The sequence below is a fragment of the Haliotis rufescens genome, unplaced genomic scaffold, assembly GCF_023055435.1.
Source record: "Haliotis rufescens isolate VD_foot unplaced genomic scaffold, xgHalRufe1.0.p SCAF_135, whole genome shotgun sequence".
NCBI lineage: Eukaryota > Metazoa > Mollusca > Gastropoda > Lepetellida > Haliotidae > Haliotis > Haliotis rufescens.
The window spans coordinates 442,877-465,918 of NW_025963819.1; positions in this window are offsets into that span (position 1 = coordinate 442,877).

A 23,042-nucleotide genomic window follows, 5' to 3' on the forward strand; every position below is an offset into this window, starting at 1 on the left:
GTATGTTTATGATTGCACCAACAGTGAAGGTGTGCACAGCAGCACATGTTATATCCTATTGAGTATGTTTATGATTGCACCAACAGTGAAGGTGTGCACAGCAGCACATGTTATATCCTATTGAGTATGTTTATGATTGCACCAACAGTGAAGGTGTGCACAGCAGCACATGTTATATCCTATTGAGTATGTTTATGATTGCACCAACAGTGAAGGTGTGCACAGCAGCACATGTTATATCCTATTGAGTATGTTTGGGATTGCACCAATAGTGAAGGTGTGCACAGCAGCACGTTATATCCTATTGAGTATGTTTATGATTGCACCAACAGTGAAGGTGTGCACAGCAGCACATGTTATATCCTATTGAGTATGTTTATGATTGCACCAACAGTGAAGGTGTGCACAGCAGCACATGTTATATCCTATTGAGTATGTTTGGGATTGCACCAATAGTGAAGGTGTGCACAGCAGCACGTTATATCCTATTGAGTATGTTTATGATTGCACCAACAGTGAAGGTGTGCACAGCAGCACATGTTATATCCTATTGAGTATGTTTATGATTGCACCAATAGTGAAGGTGTGCACAGCAGCACGTTATATCCTATTGAGTATGTTTATGATTGCACCAACAGTGAGGTGTGCACAGCAGCACATGTTATATCCTATTGAGTATGTTTATGATTGCATCAACAGTGAAGGTGTGCACAGCAGCACATCCTATATCCTATTGAGTATGTTTATGATTGCACCAACAGTGAAGGTGTGTACAGCAGCACATCTTATATGCTATTGAGTATGTTTATGATTGCACCAACAGTGAAGGTGTGCACAGAAGCACATCCTATATCCTATTGAGTATGTTTGGGATTGCACCAACAGTGAAGGTGTGCACAGCAGCACATCCTATATCCTATTCAGTATGTTTGGGATTGCACCAACAGTGAAGGTGTGCACAGCAGCACATTGTATCCTATTGAGTATGTTTATGATTGCACCAACAGTGAAGGTGTGTACAGCAGCACATCCTATATCCTATTGAGTATGTTTATGATTGCACCAACAGTGAAGGTGTGCACAGCAGCACATGTTATATCCTATTGAGTATGTTTATGATTGCACCAACAGTGAAGGTGTGCACAGCAGCACATGTTATATCCTATTGAGTATGTTTATGATTGCACCAACAGTGAAGGTGTGTACAGCAGCACATTTTATATCCTATTGAGTATGTTTGGGATTGCACCAACAGTGAAGGTGTGCACAGCAGCACATGTTATATCCTATTGAGTATGTTTGGGATTGCACCAATAGTGAAGGTGTGCACAGCAGCACGTTATATCCTATTGAGTATGTTTATGATTGCACCAACAGTGAAGGTGTGCACAGCAGCACATGTTATATCCTATTCAGTATGTTTGGGATTGCACCAACAGTGAAGGTGTGCACAGCAGCACATTGTATCCTATTGAGTATGTTTATGATTGCACCAACAGTGAAGGTGTGTACAGCAGCACATCCTATATCCTATTGAGTATGTTTATGATTGCACCAACAGTGAAGGTGTGCACAGCAGCACATGTTATATCCTATTGAGTATGTTTATGATTGCACCAACAGTGAAGGTGTGCACAGCAGCACATGTTATATCCTATTGAGTATGTTTATGATTGCACCAACAGTGAAGGTGTGTACAGCAGCACATTTTATATCCTATTGAGTATGTTTGGGATTGCACCAACAGTGAAGGTGTGCACAGCAGCACATGTTATATCCTATTGAGTATGTTTGGGATTGCACCAATAGTGAAGGTGTGCACAGCAGCACGTTATATCCTATTGAGTATGTTTATGATTGCACCAACAGTGAAGGTGTGCACAGCAGCACATGTTATATCCTATTGAGTATGTTTATGATTGCACCAACAGTGAAGGTGTGCACAGCAGCACATGTTATATCCTATTGAGTATGTTTGGGATTGCACCAACAGTGAAGGTGTGCACAGCAGCACGTTATATCCTATTGAGTATGTTTATGATTGCACCAACAGTGAAGGTGTGCACAGCAGCACATGTTATATCCTATTGAGTATGTTTGGGATTGCACCAACAGTGAAGGTGTGCACAGCAGCACATGTTATATCCTATTGAGTATGTTTGGGATTGCACCAACAGTGAAGGTGTGCACAGCAGCACGTTATATCCTATTGAGTATGTTTATGATTGCACCAACAGTGAAGGTGTGTACAGCAGCACATCTTATATGCTATTGAGTATGTTTATGATTGCACCAACAGTGAAGGTGTGCACAGAAGCACATCCTATATCCTATTGAGTATGTTTATGATTGCACCAACAGTGAAGGTGTGCACAGCAGCACATCCTATATCCTATTCAGTATGTTTGGGATTGCACCAACAGTGAAGGTGTGCACAGCAGCACATTGTATCCTATTGAGTATGTTTATGATTGCACCAACAGTGAAGGTGTGTACAGCAGCACATCCTATATCCTATTGAGTATGTTTATGATTGCACCAACAGTGAAGGTGTGCACAGCAGCACATGTTATATCCTATTGAGTATGTTTATGATTGCACCAACAGTGAAGGTGTGCACAGCAGCACATGTTATATCCTATTGAGTATGTTTATGATTGCACCAACAGTGAAGGTGTGTACAGCAGCACATCTTATATCCTATTGAGTATGTTTGGGATTGCACCAACAGTGAAGGTGTGCACAGCAGCACATGTTATATCCTATTGAGTATGTTTATGATTGCACCAACAGTGAAGGTGTGCACAGCAGCACATCCTATATCCTATTGAGTATGTTTATGATTGCACCAACAGTGAAGGTGTGCACAGCAGCACATCCTATATCCTATTGAGTATGTTTATGATTGCACCAACAGTGAAGGTGTGTACAGCAGCACATCTTATATCCTATTGAGTATGTTTATGATTGCACCAACAGTGAAGGTGTGCACAGCAGCACATCCTATATCCTATTGAGTATGTTTATGATTGCACCAACAGTGAAGGTGTGCAAAGCAGCACATCCTATATCCTATTGAGTATGTTTATGATTGCACCAACAGTGAAGGTGTGTACAGCAGCACATCTTATATCCTATTGAGTATGTTTGGGATTGCACCAACAGTGAAGGTGTGCACAGCAGCACATGTTATATTCTATTGAGTATGTTTATGATTGCACCAACAGTGAAGGTGTGTACAGCAGCACATCTTATATCCTATTGAGTATGTTTATGATTGCACCAACAGTGAAGGTGTGCACAGCAGCACATCCTATATCCTATTGAGTATGTTTGGGATTGCACCAACAGTGAAGGTGTGCACAGCAGCACATCCTATATCCTATTGAGTATGTTTGGGATTGCAATAACAGTGAAGGTGTGCACAGCAGCACATGTTATATCCTATTGAGTATGTTTATGATTGCACCAACAGTGAAGGTGTGCACAGCAGCACATGTTATATCCTATTGAGTATGTTTATGATTGCACCAACAGTGAAGGTGTGCACAGCAGCACATGTTATATCCTATTGAGTATGTTTGGGATTGCACCAACAGTGAAGGTGTGCACAGCAGCACATGTTATATCCTATTGAGTATGTTTATGATTGCACCAACAGTGAAGGTGTGCACAGCAGCACATCCTATATCCTATTGAGTATGTTTATGATTGCACCAACAGTGAAGGTGTGCACAGCAGCACATGTTATATCCTATTGAGTATGTTTATGATTGCACCAACAGTGAAGGTGTGTACAGCAGCAAATCTTATATCCTATTGAGTATGTTTATGATTGCACCAATAGTGAAGGTGTGCACAGCAGCACATGTTATATCCTATTGAGTATGTTTATGATTGCACCAACAGTGAAGGTGTGCACAGCAGCACATCCTATATCCTATTGAGTATGTTTGGGATTGCACCAACAGTGAAGGTGTGCACAGCAGCACATCCTATATCCTATTGAGTATGTTTGGGATTGCACCAACAGTGAAGGTGTGCACAGCAGCACATCCTATATCCTATTGAGTATGTTTGGGATTGCACCAACAGTGAAGGTGTGCACAGCAGCACATCCTATATCCTATTGAGTATGTTTGGGATTGCACCAACAGTGAAGGTGTGCACAGCAGCACATCCTATATCCTATTGAGTATGTTTATGATTGCACCAACAGTGAAGGTGTGCACACACAGAACAGTCCCCACCCAGCCTACACACAGACCCAGCACATCCTATATCCTATTGAGTATGTTTGGGATTGCACCAACAGTGAAGGTGTGCACACACAGAACAGTCCCCGACCCAGCCTACTCACACAGACACAGTACAGTCCCCCACCCAGCCTACACACACACACACAGAACAGTCCCCCACCCAGCCTACACACAGACACAGTACAGTCCCCCACCCAGCCTACACACAGACACAGTACAGTCCCCCACCCAGCCTACACATACAAACACAGAACAGTCCCTCATCCAGCCTACACACACACACAGTACAGTCCCCACCCAGCCTACACACACAGACACAGTACAGTCCCCACCCAGCCTACACACACACAAAGTACAGTTCCCCACCCAGCCTACACACACAGGCACAGTACAGTCCCCACCCAGCCTACACACAGACACAGTACAGTCCCCACCCAGCCTACACACACACACAGAACAGTCCCCAAACCAGCCTACACACACAGGCACAGTACAGTCCCCCACCCAGCCTACACAGACAGACACAGAGCAGTCCCCCACCCAGCCTACACACACAGGCACAGTACAGTCCCCCACCCAGCCTACACACAGACACAGTACAGTCCCCCACCCAGCCTACACACACACCGAACAGTCCCCCACCCAGCCTACACACACAGACACAGTACAGTCCCCCACCCAGCCTACACACACAGACACAGTACAGTCCCCCACCCAGCCTACACACACAGACACAGTACAGTCCCCCACCCAGCCTACACACACAGGCACAGAACAGTCCCCCACCCAGCCTACACACACACACAGAACAGTCCCCCACCCAGCCTACACACACAGACACAGAACAGTCCCCACCCAGCCTACACACACACAGACACAGAACAGTCCCCACCCAGCCTACACACACAGACACAGTACAGTCCCCCACCCAGCCTACACACACAGGCACAGTACAGTCCCCACCCCGCCTACACACACAGACACAGTACAGTCCCCACCAAGCCTACACACACACACACCGAACAGTCCCCCACCCAGCCTACACACACAGACACAGTACAGTCCCAACCCAGCCTACACACACACACACAGTACAGTCCCCACCAAGCCTACACACACAAACACAGAACAGTCCCCCACCCAGCCTACACACACACACACAGAACAGTCCCCCACCCAGCCTACACACACAGACACAGAACAGTCCCCCACCCAGCCTACACACACACACACACAGAACAGTCCCCCACCCACCCTACACACACAGACACAGTACAGTCCCCATCAAGCCTACACACACAAACACAGAACAGTCCCCCACCCAGCCTACACACACACACAGAACAGTCCCCCACCCAGCCTACACATAGGCACAGAACAGTCCCCCACCCAGCCTACACACAGACACAGTACAGTCCCTCACCCAGCCTACACACACAGACACAGTACAGTCCCCCACCCAGCCTACACACACACATACACAGTACAGTCCCCCACCCAGCCTACACACACAGACACAGTACAGTCCCCCACCCAGCCTACACACACAGACACAGTACAGTCCCCCACCCAGCCTACACACACAGGCACAGAACAGTCCCCCACCCAGCCTACACACACAGACACAGAACAGTCCCCACCCAGCCTACACACACACAGACACAGAACAGTCCCCACCCAGCCTACACACACAGACACAGTACAGTCCCCCACCCAGCCTACACACACAGGCACAGTACAGTCCCCACCCCGCCTACACACACAGACACAGTACAGTCCCCACCAAGCCTACAAACACACACACCGAACAGTCCCCCACCCAGCCTACACACACAGACACAGTACAGTCCCCCAACCAGCCTACACACACACACACACAGAACAGTCCCCCACCCAGCCTACACACAGACACAGTACAGTCCCTCACCCAGCCTACACACAGACACAGTACAGTCCCCCACGCAGCCTACACACACAGACACAGAACAGTCCCTCATCCAGCCTACACACACACACAGAACAGTCCCCCACCCAGCCTACACACAGACACAGTACAGTCCCTGACCCAGCCTACACACACAGACACAGTACAGTCCCCCACCCAGCCTACACACACACACACACACAAAGAACAGTCCCCCACCCAGCCTACACACTGACACAGTACAGTCCCTCACCCAGCCTACACACAGACACAGTACAGTCCCCCACCCAGCCTACACATACAGACACAGAACAGTCCCTCATCCAGCCTACACACACACACAGTACAGTCCCCCACCCAGCCTACACACACAGGCACAGTACAGTCCCCACCAAGCCTACACACACAGACACAGTACAGTCCCCACCCAGCCTACACACACAGACACAGTACAGTCCCCACCGAGCCTACACACACAGACACAGTACAGTCCCCCACCCAGCCTACTCACACAGACACAGTACAGTCTCCCACCCAGCCTACACACACAGACACAGAACAGTCCCCCACCCAGCCTACACACACACAGAGTACAGTCCACCAACCAGCCTACACACACAAACACAGTAAAGTCCCCCACGCAGCCTACACACACAGGCACAGTACAGTCTCCACCGAGCCTACACACACAGACACAGTACAGTCCCCCACCCAGCCTACACACACAGACACAGTACAGTCCCCACCCAGCCTACACACACACAGAACAGTCCCCCACCCAGCCTACACACACAGACACAGTACAGTCCCCACCAAGCCTACACACACAAACACAGAACAGTCCCCCACCCAGCCTACACACACAGACACAGTACAGTCCCCCACCCAGCCTACACACACAGGCACAGTACCGTCCCCCACCCAGCCTACACACAGACACAGAACAGTCCCCCACCCAGCCTACACACACACACACACACAGAACAGTCCCCCACCCAGCCTACACACACACACACAGAACAGTCCCCCACCCAGCCTACACACACACACAGAACAGTCCCCCACCCAGCCTACACATAGGCACAGAACAGTCCCCCACCCAGCCTACACACAGACACAGTACAGTCCCTCACCCAGCCTACACACACAGACACAGTACAGTCCCCCACCCAGCCTACACACACACACACAGAACAGTCCCCCACCCAGCCTACACACAGACACAGTACAGTCCCTCACCCAGCCTACACACAGACACAGTACAGTCCCCCACCCAGCCTACACATACAGACACAGAACAGTCCCTCATCCAGCCTACACACACACACAGTACAGTCCCCCACCCAGCCTACACACACAGGCACAGTACAGTCCCCGCCAAGCCTACACACACAGACACAGTACAGTCCCCACCCAGCCTACACACACAGACACAGTACAGTCCCCACCGAGCCTACACACACAGACACAGTACAGTCCCCCACCCAGCCTACTCACACAGACACAGTACAGTCCCCACCCAGCCTACACACACAGACACAGTACAGTCCCCCACCCAGCCTACACACACAGACACAGTACAGTCCCCCACCCAGCCTACACACACAGACACAGTACAGTCCCCACCCAGCCTACACAGGCACAGAACAGTCCCCCACCCAGCCTAAACACAGGCACAGAACAGTCCCCCACCCAGCCTACACACACAGGCACAGTACCATCCCCACCCAGCCTACACACAGGCACAGAACAGTCCCCAACCCCACGCTGATCATAGCCCATGGCCTTTCAGGTTCTGTGCTCACCAGCCTAAAGGAATAATGGTAAATGCTACTATTTTGTTGCTCTAACTACACTACTCGTACTTCCATTATATATGCACTGAGAAGTTACATTCACTTGTTCAGAACTAATGTAACTTAATGTTATTTTATTGAGGCTGATCATAGCCCATGGCCTTTCAGGTTCTGTGCTCACCAGCCTAAAGGAATCAATCAGAAGTGTTACATGTGTTATGGTAAATGCTACTATTTTGTTGCTCTAACTACACTACTCGTACTTCCATTATATATGCACTGAGAAGTTACATTCACTTGTTCAGAACTAATGTAACTTAATGTTATTTTATTGAGGCTGATCATAGCCCATGGCCTTACAGGTTCTGTGCTCACCAGCCTAAAGGAATCCATCAGAAGTGTTACATGTGTTATGGTAAATGCTACTATTTTGTTGCTCTAACTACACTACTCGTACTTCCATTATATATGCACTGAGAAGTTACATTCACTTGTTCAGAACTAATGTAACTTAATGTTATTTTATTGAGGCTGATCATAGCCCATGGCCTTTCAGGTTCTGTGCTCACCAGCCTAAAGGAATCAATCAGAAGTGTTACATGTGTTATGGTTAATGCTACTATTTTGTTGCTCTAACTACACTACTCGTACTTCCATTATATATGCACTGAGAAGTTACATTCACTTGTTCAGAACTAATGTAATTTAATGTTATTTTATTGAGGCTGATCATAGCCCATGGCCTTTCAGGTTCTGTGCTCACCAGCCTAAAGGAAATGTGCTCAACCATTCAGATTTCTGTGCTCACCTCACCAGGGATGATGTGCTTAAAGGGGGTTACCAAGATTGTGCTAACTGGTAACAGTTGGTGTTGTGCTCAACTGGTTGATAGGTCAGGGATGTTAAGACAACAGTTGGACTTGAGTGGAGTCAGACACAGCATCCTGATAGATAAAGTTAAGATTTTTCTCCTTGTAGTTTTCCAGATCAATGTTAGAGTATATTACTAGGAGTACATCAGTATGGTATACACTGCAGGTTTTACTGTACAGTCTGGTAACTAAAGACACAAGAGTCATAAATATGTCTTTTCCCATTATTTTTGGTGTATCCAAAATGTAAATATGTGTGTTTTATCAATTTGTATTACAATAAATATGCTGTTTTCTCAGACGAACTGCTGTATTCCATTTGTACATGTTACAAAGATTACAATATGTCAACTTATTGCTGTGAAAGTTTCCAATATTACTTCTTTGTGTTATCTATGACATCTTGGTGATGCTAACAGTGTTAGTCAGTCATGGGTTATGATAGTTATCCCATAGGTGTAGAATAGAAATGTAGGCTTCTCAACAATCATTTCAGTACAACTATCTTATCTATCAATTTACAAGATCTGTTTCAACAAATTAAAAATATTCCACTTTAAAAACAGTCGCACCTTTTTGTGTAATGTATAATTGAGATCCTATTAGTAATAGGGAATCTGTAATTTTAAGTACTTTAAGTAGCTGATTGTTATTATGTGTGCTGAAACCAGTCTGCGTGTTGTCTTGTTGGCTTGTCATAACACCAAGTTAACTCTGCATTGGCAGACACTGCCGTTATTAACTTGATGACGTAACGACCACTTGCCCGGTCTTTGACCAACTTACAATTCGGACTTTGATAGGAATGGTTGAGTGAAGCGCCGATGTTATCCTTAATGGATAACTCGGTGCCATCAGCCAACCTATTCCCATCCAAGTACGAATTGTCGGGCAAGTCAATTAAAATGTGGCGTTTACCTTGCTGGACATAAGCCGCATCCCTGACAAGCATCTCATCCCTGGTAATAATCTCCCCAAGGTATTCACATACTATCTGACCTTTCAGATAGTCACTGGTTGCAAAACAACCGTGACCTTTCGCTGCATTAATGTACTCCACCTTTGGCGGAGTACACACCCAGGTAGAGGACACCTCTGTAGCTCCACGAGATACCCTGGGGAGACACATCTCATAGCCCCTGAATGGATGACCAACAGAAGCATACCCCCTTTGCAAGGCCATGGCTTTGAACTGGTCGAAGAACCTTTTAGGTTGTTCGGCCAGTCCAATCAGCACCTTATCCTCTGTCCACCATCTAACATACTGTATGTACCTTTGCCTGAGATCCCCAGTACGTACCGGCTGCATGCCATGAATTACTACCTCCCTACCTATCAGGTCAAAAAACTTTGATAAAAAGGGGAGGTCAGTTTTGGAATGCTTGGGTTCAATGCTCAGTCCGGCTTGCTTCTCTCTCTTCTTGCGTTCTGAAACAATATGAGATTAATGAGACATATATTCTGCATAGGAATAAATAAAAAATACATGTCGTATACACCAAAGCTGTGCTATCAAGATGTTGTTATAAAAACTCACGAGTGGTTGGTGTTGCTGCAGTGGTTGGTGCAGCCCCGGCTCGCAGTTGTCTTGACATCTGTGAATGTAACATATGACACAGACCAGTCAGTTGTCCTCTAACAGTAAACATCATCTCCTCAGAAGTCACAATACCACTGATGCTGTGACATATACAATTCACCATTCCTAAACAAATATACAATTAGGATCCAAACCGTGGCCACTGCAATTCTTTTGGGCATGGCATAACTTTCGTCTTTCATTTGTGTGATGGGTTTCTAAATTAAGGTGTTTGACATTAACGCAAAGTGAATTTGCACACAGATGAGAACATTCCAAATTTGATGGTAGAGATACCATGTCATGGTGAATCATATATGCCAACCGATGAACAAGAACTTGATTAAATTTGGTCGCACCTGGTAATTTTATATTCATCCTTCCATACTCTTTGTTTTGCTTTCCACTTTTAAACCCTTTCCAAAAGAAGCACCCATTATCATCATGTCCCCTTTCTGTATGGAAGGAGAGTTTAGCCGAATACTTATCTTTCCAAACTTGGTAATTAACGTCCATTTGTCTAATTGTTCAGTGTTCTGAAACAATAATTTTATCAATGACGGTGTTGTTGAGCTTAAGCAATTGAGAACAATTTTTTAGTTTATTGGAGAAGAAGTAATCGTGATGGACAAAAGTAAAAAAGAAAGCACATGAAATCAACCCTGTCTTCATCTAACATGAATTGTATGTTTACAATTTCAGTCATTTCTGACAAACATTCATAGACCGGTAGTACAGGAGTAATTGTGGGAGTCAACATTGATGTCTTTATTGAACATTTACTTCTTTTTAAATATTTTATTTGTGTTTCCTCATTTGACGTTATTTACAAATTCCAATGAATGAGTCTAATTCCTGAGGCCAAATGCAGAGAAAAACAATACTACTACTAGTATTGACCTTTTATTATCTTCATATTATAGCCTTTAAGTCAGATATTTTGTCCAGTCTTAGTTAACGAGGAAATACTTGAACTCTTTTGGTATCATATGTGGGAATAGGTCCCCAGCAGCTCCATGATCACCTGCCAGCTGTACGACATGATCATAGAGTAAACTACGTTTATAACGAACACGCTTATAACGCACACGCTTATAACGAACTGACTGATATAACAAACTTGGGTATCATATGTGGGAATAGGTCCCCATAAGCTCCATGATCACCTGCCAGCTGTAGGACATGATCATACAGTAAACTACGTTTATTACGAACACGCTTATAACGAACTGACTGATATAACAAACTTGGGTATCATATGTGGGAATAGGTCCCCATAAGCTCCATGATCACCTGCCAGCTGTAGGACATGATCATACAGTAAACTACGTTTATTACGAACACGCTTATAACGAACTGACTGATATAACAAACTTGGGTATCATATGTGGGAATAGGTCCCCATAAGCTCCATGATCACCTGCCAGCTGTAGGACATGATCATACAGTAAACTACGTTTATAACGAACACGCTTATAACGAACTGACCGATATAACGAACTTATAATAAAGTCCCGGCCATGTGTTGCACATGTGCTGTATATAGGCTTATGACGAACTTCGGTTATTACGAACTAAAATTAGTGGCCCCTTTGAGTTTGTTAGAACATTAGTATACTGTGGTTAGGTGGACACAACATGACACCTGGGTAATAGTGTTTTGTGATTCTCAACAAACCCAAGCAAGAATACTGTTACCTGTGGCGTCAGTCAACACTAACTCACAACTAGTGTCACATAAAAGTATATTTATACTTACGTTGTATTTTCTTGTTGCTGCTTGAAAGTACCTGAAGCAGTTTCAAAAAGTATTAACTGAAGGAGTATTTTATGCCCAGATTTACCCACACTAACACATGTTCAACTGTAGCAGTTTTCAATTTCCCCAAATGTTTGATGTATCTGCAAGAGATAGCAGCATTGTGGATGAATGAAACCTTTGATTATTATCTATGACATGGAATCACATTAATGAACTGTCATTTTTTTTCTTTAGACAAACGCTTCAGTACTACAGAAAGCCATGAACTACAGACGGTGTGCCAGTACATGGGTATCCTTCAAAACAGGAAATGTGTGGCGTTACATCTGTTTACTCATAACATGTCTTTAACTGGGTGTGCTTGTTAAGTTTCTGTTTCACCTATTTCCACGTTTAATCATCATTTGTATTCAAATAATCTTAAAACCACAGGCCGGTGTTGTTGTTACCCTGTGGAGTGATTTGGGAGCTGCCTTTTTCATTATCCAGCCTTCCAAATATACTACAGGTATATGAATATCATATTGAGTGAAAACAAACAAGTGTAATTGTAAGTGTTTTAATGGGATAATTCACAACCTTTTGTCAGCTGAATGTTCTTCATATGTCCACAAACAGTCCTTTTCTCTCCTTTGTCTCAGACGCAGTTGTCAGATCCACTTATGTCGGCAAATAAAACACAGCCTTCGTTTATACTTTTTAATACAATAAAACATTATAAACAAACCTTGGTTTTTAGCACAGTTTAACACAGTGTTAAAAAACAAAACACTTAGTGTTTCTTCATGTATCACAAAATTATATTTGCACTAGGGCTGGGACGTGTCCAAATTTACTACCCGGGTACCCACCCCCCTATTACCCGACACTACCGGGTACCCACCCCCATATTACCCGACCCTACCCGGGTACCATCCCCCTATTACCCGACCCTACCCGGGTACCCACCCCCCTATTACCCGACCCTATCCCGGGTACCCACCCCCTATTACCCGACCCTACCCGGGTACCCACCCCCTATTCCCCGACCCTACCCGGGTACCTACCCCCTATTACCCGGGTACCCACTGAAGGTCTCAGGAGATGTCTCAAAATGTCCGATTGGGAACAATTTTAGCACAGCCCTGGCAAAGAGATTTAGATACATGTATTAAACAATTTAATTGAAGTTGAATTAAGTTATATCTTTATTCAACCATATGAAAAGTCAGAAGGAATGGGTGCACAGTGAGAAAGAAATGCAAACATTAGTGACTTGTAGTGTAACGTTAGTGTTCTAGATAATTATTTGTCAGTAAACAATATATCACGTGACTAACCATGCGTACGGGTAGTCCTGTGGGTACCCGGGTCCTACTTAGTACCCATCCGACCCAGGTACCCGAGTTACCCGTCCCAACCCTAATTTGCACCTCAAATTATTTCAGGAACCAATACAATTTCAATATTTTACAAGCTGTTGGAATTTCAATGTCTGTATAAGGGGAGACAATTCTTATATATTTCAATATTTTCAAGATTGCAAAAGGAAGCTTCGTACTGACAGCTGCTAGTCAGGGCTGACGCTGTCTGTGGATGGGGATTGTGACTAGCTAGTCAGGGCTGACGCTGTCTGTGGATGGGGATTGTGACTAGCTAGTCAGGGCTGACGCTGTCTGTGGATGGGGATTGTGACTAGCTAGTCAGGGCTGACGCTGTCTGTGGATGGGGATTGTGACTGGCTAGTCAGGGCTGATGCTGTCTGTGGATGGGGATTGTGACTAGCTAGTCAGGGCTGACGCTGTCTGTGGATGGGGATTGTGACTAGCTAGTCAGGGCTGACGCTGTCTGTGGATGTGGATTGTGACTAGCTAGTCAGGGCTGATGCTGTCTGTGGATGGGGATTGTGACTAGCTAGTCAGGGCTGACGCTGTCTGTGGATGGGGATTGTGACTAGCTAGTCAGGGCTGACGCTGTCTGTGGATGTGGATTGTGACAGGCTAGTCAGGGCTGACGCTGTCTGTGGATGTGGATTGTGACTGGCTAGTCAGGGCTGATGCTGTCTGTGGATGTGGATTGTGACTAGCTAGTCAGGGCTCTATGTGGCTTGTAACTGGCTAGTCAGGGCTGACGCTGTCTTTGGATGGGGATTGTGACTAGCTAGTCAGGGCTGACGCTGTCTTTGGATGTGGATAGTGAGAGGCTAGTCAGGACTCTATGTGGATTGTTACTAGCTAGTAAGGACTCTATGTAGATTGTGACTGGCTAGTAAGGACTCTATGTGGATTGTGACAGGCTAGTCAGGGCTGACGCTGTCTGTGGATGGGGATTGTGACTAGCTAGTCAGGGCTGACGCTGTCTGTGGATGGGGATTGTGACTGGCTAGTCAGGGCTGATGCTGTCTGTGGATGTGGATTGTGACTAGCTAGTCAGGGCTGATGCTGTCTGTGGATGTGGATTGTGACTAGCTAGTCAGGGCTGATGCTGTCTGTGGATGTGGATTGTGACTAGCTAGTCAGGGCTGATGCTGTCTGTGGATGTGGATTGTGACTAGCTAGTCAGGGCTGACGCTGTCTGTGGATGTGGATTGTGACTGGCTAGTCAGGGCTGATGCTGTCTGTGGATGGGGATTGTGACTGGCTAGTCAGGGCTGATGCTGTCTGTGGATGGGGATTGTGACTAGCTAGTCAGGGCTGATGCTGTCTGTGGATGGGGATTGTGACTAGCTAGTCAGGGCTGACGCTGTCTGTGGATGGGGATTGTGACTAGCTAGTCAGGGCTGATGCTGTCTGTGGATGTGGATTGTGACTAGCTAGTCAGGGCTGACGCTGTCTGTGGATGTGGATTGTGACTGGCTAGTCAGGGCTGATGCTGTCTGTGGATGTGGATTGTGACTAGCTAGTCAGGGCTGATGCTGTCTGTGGATGTGGATTGTGACTGGCTAGTCAGGGCTGATGCTGTCTGTGGATGTGGATTGTGACTAGCTAGTCAGGGCTGATGCTGTCTGTGGATGTGGATTGTGACTGGCTAGTCAGGGCTGATGCTGTCTGTGGATGTGGATTGTGACTGGCTAGTCAGGGCTGATGCTGTCTGTGGATGGGGATTGTGACTAGCTAGTCAGGGCTGATGCTGTCTGTGGATGGGGATTGTGACTAGCTAGTCAGGGCTGATGCTGTCTGTGGATGTGGATTGTGACAGGCTTGTCAGGGCTGACGCTGTCTGTGGATGTGGATTGTGAATAGCTAGTCAGGGCCCTATGTGGATTGTTACTAGCTAGTCAGGACCATATGTGGATTGTGACTGGCTAGTCAGGGCTGACGCTGTCTGTGGATGTGGATCGTGACTGGCTAGTCAGGGCTGATGCTGTCTGTGGATGGGGATTGTGACTGGCTAGTCAGGGCTGATGCTGTCTGTGGATGTGGATTGTGACTGGCTAGTCAGGGCTGATGCTGTCTGTGGATGTGGATTGTGACTGGCTAGTCAGGGCTGACGCTGTCTGTGGATGTGGATTGTGACTGGCTAGACAGGCTGACGCCGTCTGTGGATGTGGATTGTTACTAGCTAGTCAGGACTCTATGTGGATTGTAACTGGCTAGTAAGGGCTGACGCTGTCTTTGGATGTGGATAGTGACAGGCTAGTTAGGGCTGACGCTGTCTGTGGATGTGGATTGTGACTAGCTAGTCAGGGCCCTATGTGGATTGTTACTAGCTAGTCAGGACCATATGTGGATTGTGACTGGCTAGTCAGGGCTGACGCTGTCTGTGGATGTGGATTGTGACTGGCTAGTCAAGGCTCTATGTGGATTGTGACTGGCTAGTCAGGGCTGACGCTGTCTGTGGATTGTGACTAGCTAGTCAGGGCCCTATGTTAATTGTTACTAGCTAGTCAGGACCATATGTGGATTCTGACTGGCTAGTCAGGGCTGACGCTGTCTGTGGATGAGGATAGTGACTGGCTAGTCAGGTCTGTGGATATGGATTGTTACTAACTAGTAAGGTATCTATGTGGATTGTGACTGGCTAGTCAGGGCTGATGCTGTCTGTGGATATAGTTTTGACTGGCTAGCCAGGGCTGACGCTGTCTGTGGATGTGGATTGTGACTAGCTAGTCAGGGCTCTATGTGGATTGTTACTAGCTAGTCAGGACTCTATGTGGATTGTGACAGGCTAGTCAGGGCTGGCGCTGTCTGTGGATATGGATTGTGACAGGCTAGCCAGGGCTCTATGTGGATTGTGACAGGCTAGTCAGGACTCTATGTGGATTGTGACGGGCTAGTCAGGGCTGACGCTGTCTGTGGATGTGGATTGTGACTGGCTAGTCAAGGCTCTATGTGGATTGTAACTGGCTAGTCAGGGCTCTATGTGGATTGTGACTGGCTAGTCAGGGCTGACGCTGTCTGTGGATGTGGATTGTGACAGGCTAGTCAAGGTCTATGTGGATTGTGACTGGCTAGTCAGGGCTGACGCTGTCTGTGGATGAGGATAGTGACTGGCTAGTCAGGTCTGTGGATGTGGATTGTTACTAACTAGTAAGGTATCTATGTGGATTGTGACTGCTAGTCAGGGCTGACGCTGTCGGTGGATATGGATTGTGACTGGCTAGCCAGAGCTCTATGTGGATTGTGACTGGCTAGTCAGGGCTCTATGTGGATTGTGACTGGCTAGTCAGGGCTGACGCTGTCTGTGGATTTGAATTGTGACTAGCTAGTCAGGGCCCTAGGTGGATTGTTACTAGCTAGTCAGGACTCTATGTGGATTGTGACTGGCTAGTCAAGGCTGACGCTGTCTGTGGATGTGGATTGTGACTGGCTAGTCAAGGCTCTATGTGGATTGTGACTGGCTAGTCAGGGCTGACGCTGTCTGTGGATGTGGATTGTTACTAGCTAGTCAGCCCTTGATGTGGATAGTGACAGGCTAGTCAGGACTTTAGGCGCATTTTGACTTGCTAGTCAGGGCTGACGCTGTCTGTGGCTATGGATTGTGACAGGCTAGCCAGGGTTCTATGTGGATTGTGACAGGCTAGCCAGGGTTCTATGTGGATTGTGACTGGCTAGTCAGGGCTCTTTGTGATTCGTGACTGGCTAGTCAGGGCTGATGCTGTCTGTGGATGTGGATTGTTACTAGCTAGTCAGCCCTTGATGTGGATAGTGACAGGCTAGTCAGGACTTTAGGCGCATTGTGACTTGCTAGTCAGGGCTGACGCTGTCTGTGGATATGGGTTGTGACAGGCTAGCCAGGGTTCTATGTGGATTGTGACTGGCTAGTCAGGGCTCTATGTGGATCGTGACTGGCTAGTCAGGGCTGACGCTGTCTGTGGATGTGGATTGTGACTAGCTAGTCAGGGTCCTATGGATTGTTAGCTAGTAAGGACTCTATGTGGATCGTGACTGGCTAGACAGGAATGACGCTGTCTGTGGATATGGACTGTGACTGGCTAGTCAGGGCTGACGCTGTCTGAGGATGTGGATAGTGACAGGCTAGTCAGGACTCTATGTGGATTGTTACTAGCTAGTCAGGACCCTATGTGGATTGTGACTGGCTAGTTAGGGCTGAAACTGTCTGTGGATGTGGATTGTGACTGGCTAGTCAGGGCACTAAGTGGATTGTGACTGGCTAGTAAGGGCCCTATATGGATTGTTACTAGCTAGTCAGGACCCTTTGTGGATTGTGACTGGCTAGTCAGGGCTGACGCTGTCTGTGGAAGTGGATTGTGACTAGCTAGTCAGGGATGTATGTGGATTGTGACTGGCTAGTCAGGACTCTATGTGGACTGTGACTAGCTAGTCAGGACTCTATGTGGATTGTGACTGGCTAGTCAGGGCTGACGCTGTCTGTGGATGTGGATTGTGACTAGCTAGTCAGGGCTCTATGTGGATTGTGACTGGCTAGTCAGGACTGACGCTGTCTGTGGATATGGATTGTGACAGGCTAGCCAGGGCTCTATGTGGATTGTGACTGGCTAGTCAGGGCTCTATTCGGATTGTGACTGGCTAGTCAGGGTTGACGCTGTCTGTGGATATGGATTGTGACAGGCTAGCCAGGGCTCTATGTGGATTGTGACTGGCTAGTCAGGGCTCTATGTGGATTGTGACAGGCTAGCCAGGGCTCTATGTGGATTGTGACTGGCTAGTCAGGACTCTATGTGGATTGTGACTGGCTAGTCAGGGCTGACGCTGTCTGTGGATATGGATTGTGACTGGCTAGTCAGGGTTGACGCTGTCTGTGGATATGGATTGTGACAGGCTAGCCAGGGCTCTATGTGGATTGTGACTGGCTAGTCAGGGCTCTATGTGGATTGTGACAGGCTAGCCAGGGCTCTATGTGGATTGTGACTGGCTAGTTAGGACTCTATGTGGATTGTGACTGGCTAGTCAGGGCTGACGCTGTCTGTGGATATGGATTGTGACTGGCTTGTCAGGGCTGACGTGTCTGTGCATGTGGATTGTGACTGCTAGTCAGGGCCCTATGTGGATTGTGACTAGCTAGTCAGGACTCTATGTTGATTGTGCCTGGCTAGTCAGGGCTGACGCTGTCTGTGGATGTGGATTGTGACTGGCTCATCAGGGCTTTTGTCTACCTCAGGCTAAAGATGAAGATGGGTAAATGTTTCATCTGTAGCACGGTTACACAATTCTGTATTAAAACAAGCAGTTCACACTCAACTACAGTTCTCTTGTTTGTCCATACCTACGACCGTGCTCTATGTGGATTGTGACTGGCTAGTCAGGGCTCTATGCGGATTGTGACTGGCTAGTCAGGGCTTTTGTCTACCTCAGGCTATTGATGAAGATGGGAAAATATTTCAGCTGTAGCAGGGTTACACAGTTCTGTATTAAAACATGCAGTTCACACTCAACTACATTTCTCTTGTTTGTCCATACCTACGACCGTGCGTTTAACCAGATTCGTAAAGATCTGGGCCCTGCATGAAACATCATGGCTTTCCTCCCACAAGAAGCTGACATGCGGTGTTTGACACAACTCACTCAATCACTCACTCACTTTTTTATTAGCATAAATGTCATCGGATTCGCAGTTTGAATCACTTTGAGGAAGTTTGAAAATCAAAGAGGGTAACTTAATGCTTGAATGATTACCGGTAACTTAATGCTTGAATGATTACCGGTAACTTAATGCTTGAATGATTACTAGGCCGTGTTTTGCAAAATTTCAGTGATAGTACATTACAGAATATTCATAGCTAAAATGGATAGAATTATCATTAACCGGCTGGATGCTGAGTGTTTTTTCTGACGCACATTTGCTTAAAAGTGAAGGTTGTGCGAGAATTGCGCTCACACGGCGCTGGATCTCCCTGAGGCTATAACATTACGCTGAGATGTAGAATATTAAATTTCCTATCCGATGGTGTAAATTTAACTGCAAATAACTGGTTTGAAAAAAAGAAACTGCTAAGTGTTGTCCGAGAATTTATTCTGAATTGAAAAACAGGAAATGTTTCCGCTTTTTATCGTACACTGATAAAAGTACTGTATGACAAAAGGTTTTTTATTAAGCAGCTTTGTAAAAACTGTGAGCGAACAAAACACTGTTTATATCTGGACGACATAAATATATATCAAATGGAGTTATATGCGTATTATAACGACATACATTCAATGCAGAAAACAGCTTACCTTGTATGACGAAAACTGATTTTCCTCTATGACATCAAAAGGCGACAGAGAGGTTACACACGTAAAATGAAAAGGGGACATAACTCCGTTATGCTTAGCACTAGTTTATTGTAACTCAGGTCCCTTTTAGCTGTGGGTATTAATTAGCAGGATATTTTCGTGGTGTTTTGTTCGCGAGGAACCAAACTATTCCAACACAAATATCGATATTGAAACTGTATACATTAAGGCAGGGGTTGAAAAAGATATGAAAAATGTTACTTGACCAAGGCCAAGGGCAAATGTGACCAACAGCTTTGCTTGCCCTATTTTAAAATGTACTTGCCCAAAATCAAACTAATGAAGTCAAACAAGAGTCATCAGAAAGATGACATATCCCCGCCGGCAGCTGTCTGTAAAGTAACCACTAGTAAATGTGCAATTCTGTATGTAGTGAGCCAACAGTTGAATGTTCTTTAAGAAGCATACATTGTTTACCCATTGAATGGTTTTCGAATTCTGGCCCGGAAACGAACCTGTTCCCCAATGGAGTCTAGGTCCAACTTCTTTCCATAAAAATTGTAAAAAATAAAAATTTGTGAAAAAAATTATCAAAAGGCACCACTTTGGTATGTGCCTGATAGATTTGCCAAGTTTCGATCAAATACACTGAATGGTTTTCGAATTCTGCCCCGGAAACGAACCCCATCCCCAATTGAGTCTATGTCCAACTTCATTCCATAAAAATTTAAAAAAATTTTTTTTAGAAAAATCCCAAAATATCAAAAGGCACCACTTCAGTATGTGCCTGATAGATTTGCCAAGTTTCGATCAAATACACTGAATGGTTTTCGAATTCTGCCCCGAAAACGAACCCCATCCCCAATTGAGTCTATGTCCAACTTCATTCCATAAAGAAATTTAAATAATAAAAATTAGAAAAATCCCAAAATATCAAAAGGCACCACTTCAGTATGTGCCTGATAGATTTGCCAAGTTTCGATCAAATACAATGAAGTGTTTTCGAATTCTGCCCCGAAAACGAACCCCATCCCCAATTGAGTCTATGTCCAACTTCATTCCATAAAAATTTAAAAAATTTTTTTTTAGAAAAATCCCAAAATATCAAAAGGCACCACTTCAGTATGTGCCTGATAGATTTGCCAAGTTTCGATCAAATACACTGAATGGTTTTCGAATTCTGCCCCGAAAACGAACCTCATCCCCAATTGAGTCTATGTCCAACTTCATTCCATAAAGAAATTTAAATAATAAAAATTAGAAAAATCCCAAAATATCAAAAGGCACCACTTCAGTATGTGCCTGATAGATTTGCCAAGTTTCGATCAAATACAATGAATGGTTTTCGAATTCTGCCCCGAAAACGAACCCCATCCCCAATTGAGTCTATGTCCAACTTCATTCCATATAAAAAAAAAATTAACAAAAATTAGAAAAATCCCAAAATATCAAAAGGCACCACTTCAGTGTGTGCCTGATAGCTTTGCCAAGTTTCGGTCAAATACACTGAATGGTTTTCGAATTCTGCCCTGGAAACGAACCCCATCCCCAATTGAGTCTATGTCCAACTTCATTCCATAAAAAAAATTAAAAAAATAAAAATTAGAAAAATCCCAAAATATCAAAAGGCACCACTTCAGTGTGTGCCTGATAGCTTTGCCAAGTTTCGATCAAATACACTGAATGGTTTTCGAATTCTGCCCCGAAAACGAACCCCATCCCCAATTGAGTCTATGTCCAACTTTATTCCATAAAAATGTAAAAAAAAATAAATTATAAAAAATCCCAAAATATCAAAAGGCACCACTTCAGTATGTGCCTGATAGCTTTGCCAAGTTTCGATCAAATACACTGAATGGTTTTCGAATTCTGCCCCGAAAACGAACCCCATCCCCAATTGAGTCTATGTCCAACTTCATTCCATAAAAAAAAATTTTTTAACAAAAATTAGAAAAATCCCAAAATATCAAAAGGCACCACTTCAGTGTGTGCCTGATAGCTTTGCCAAGTTTCGATCAAATACACTGAATGGTTTTCGAATTCTGCCCCGAAAACGAACCCCATCCCCAATTGAGTCTATGTCCAACTTTATTCCATAAAAATGTAAAAAAAAATAAATTATAAAAAATCCCAAAATATCAAAAGGCACCACTTCAGTATGTGCCTGATAGCTTTGCCAAGTTTCGGTCAAATACACTGAATGGTTTTCGAATTCTGCCCTGGAAACGAACCCCATCCCCAATTGAGTCTATGTCCAACTTCATTCCATAAAACAAATTTAAAAAATAAAAATTATAAAAATATCAAAAGGCACCACTTCAGTATGTGCCTGATAGCTTTGCCAAGTTTCGATCAAATACAATGAATGGTTTTCGAATTCTGCCCCGAAAACGAACCCCATCCCCAATTAAGTCTATGTCCAACTTCATTCCATAAAAAAAAATAAAAAAATTTAAAAAAAATAAATTATAAAAATCCCAAAATATCAAAAGGCACCACTTCAGTATGTGCCTGATAGCTTTGCCAAGTTTCGATCAAATTCACTGAAGTGTTTTCGAATTCTGCCCCGAAAACGAACCCCATCCCCAATTGAGTCTATGTCCAACTTCATTCCATATAAAAAAAAAATTAACAAAAATTAAAAAAATCCCAAAATATCAAAAGGCACCACTTCAGTATGTGCCTGATAGCTTTGCCAAGTTTCGATCAAATACACTGAATGGTTTTCGAATTCTGCCCTGGAAACGAACCTCATCCCCAATTGAGTCTATGTCCAACTTCATTCCATAAAAAAAAAAAAAATTATAAAAATTATAAAAATCCCAAAATATCAAAAGGCACCACTTCATTATGTGCCTGATAGCTTTGCCAAGTTTCGATCAAATACACTGAATGGTTTTCGAATTCTGCTCCGGAAAAGGAAATGATTACGGACGGACAGACGGACGGACAGACAGACTGGCTGCTGATCGCTATATCCCCCCGCATTATATGCCAGGGGGATAAAAAATGTTACATCGACAGAAGAGTGTTCCCTCGCTATTGTGCCCCTCAATATAGCGTTAACTCGGTTGTAGCGCATGGCTTCCAAATTTACTTACATATTTAATAAACTCAAGTTTTACACTGACACAAAGTTTTCCCCCCATCTCAAAAAACACTATTAGCTGATCACCGCGAGCACGTCACACAATAATCACATTTACAGCAACAATGTTCAGATTACCGCTATTT